Raw genomic sequence first — 1,724 nt, 5'->3', positions numbered from 1 at the left:
AATAATCTAGCTTATTTTGGTTGTTTCTCATGAGAATCTAGTGGAAGAAGAAAGGTTAATAATCCAACAGAAGAAAGAAAATATGTTAATTCTCTACTTGATTTGTTTTCTAATCAGCTTTAGACACTACAGATTTATATCTGTAAATTTACTGATGAAATGTTACTGTGCATATCATGGACTACTGTGCAGTAATCATGTGTCCATACTCTTCAGACCACACATAAAACTAGACCTTAATGACCTAAATGACCTACAGAGAAGACTGTCCTGCACACCCAGCCCTCTCTGTGTGATTTCTACAAACCGGTCAAGCATGGGCACCTTCTTTTGGTGGTCTATATTTTAATTTCCTTCTTGAGAAAAATACCAGGCTCTGTGAATTTGAGGCCAGCCTGGTCTAAAAATGAGTACAGGACAGCCAAGGCTACAAAGAGAAATCCTGTCTCAAAAAAACAAAAAACAAAAACAAACAAACAAACAAAAAAAAAACAAATAAGAAAGAAAGAAAGGAAAGGAAAAGAAAGAAACAAAGAAAAAGAGAGAGAATAGTAGAGAAGTGAAAATCTATTATAGGAAACCTAAAATGTTTTAGGCCTATAAGGAACAGCAATCTTCCCCTTATTAGTAGAATGTTTTCCTCTTCTTCACCATAAAAACACATACACTAAATAAATCACAAGCCATCTCTGCATTTACTGGAGTATTACTTTCAAAACAAACAGAATCGCACCAGGAAGAAGAATACTGCCAGCTTTTACCGTCTTGTACTTCCCGAATTCCAGCCCTTCCCTTTAAAATTATGCTGCAAGATTCTGAATGATCTCATTCCCGAGTCTCCGCCACCCCACTCCCCCCGCCCCCACACACACCTTGCAAGAAACGCTTTGAGAGGCCCTGAGAGATCCATTCCTTACTCTTTGTCACAGTTCCTAAACAGGGAGTGACGGCACTAACACAGGCATCCATCCAGCCCGAGCACCCAGCATCACCTCACCTAACAGACTTGGACCCAAGAGCTGGTACCCTCAGGTCAGTTGGGTTTCCAGCATGACTCATCTGAAAAACTCAGCTCAGCTTGTGGACAGCAGCTTCATTCCTGTGAACATACTTTCTGAAGAAGCGCCCAGCAACCAACCCTAGCTTCGGTTCCAAACCATCATATCCACATTCCCTTTGAAGACAGGCTAGCCATCTCTCCCTGGAACTATAAGAAGAGGCTAAAGAAGCTAGGAAGTCCCTGTGAAGATGTAAGCATTGCTATAGACCTAGTTAGCTCCCAGTTTCTTGAGTATAAGGCATATATTGCACAGGATATTGAGAAAGATCTGGAAATGGGAACTTTCATTACATCCAGGACACAAAGAGTTGGAAAGACACAAAGAACAGAAGTTTCTAGAACATACCCAGGACTATATATTTCCTACATTTTCCTTCTGTTAGAAAACTTGTAGTTGAGATCTGGTATTCTAATAGGTGCCTAGAGTTTACCTTAGTCTCCTGCTGTTTGGCATAACTTTTGGTTCTCCATGACCATACAAGGTTCAAAACTCAACTTTTTTTTTTCTTAAAGTACTTGATCACATAAATAAATACTTTTGCATAATATCACTTAACTTCCTTGGAATGCTTATTGAGAATTCCCTGGGTGTTCAGGAATGTGTACTCATTTATCTTGTTTTCAATATACATTTATTTTCTTTTTTTATTGCTGAGACTATAAA

This window comes from Meriones unguiculatus, chromosome 18, assembly GCF_030254825.1.
Source record: "Meriones unguiculatus strain TT.TT164.6M chromosome 18, Bangor_MerUng_6.1, whole genome shotgun sequence".
In the NCBI taxonomy this organism is placed as follows: domain Eukaryota; kingdom Metazoa; phylum Chordata; class Mammalia; order Rodentia; family Muridae; genus Meriones; species Meriones unguiculatus.
Note: the sequence above shows the minus strand (reverse complement) of the source record.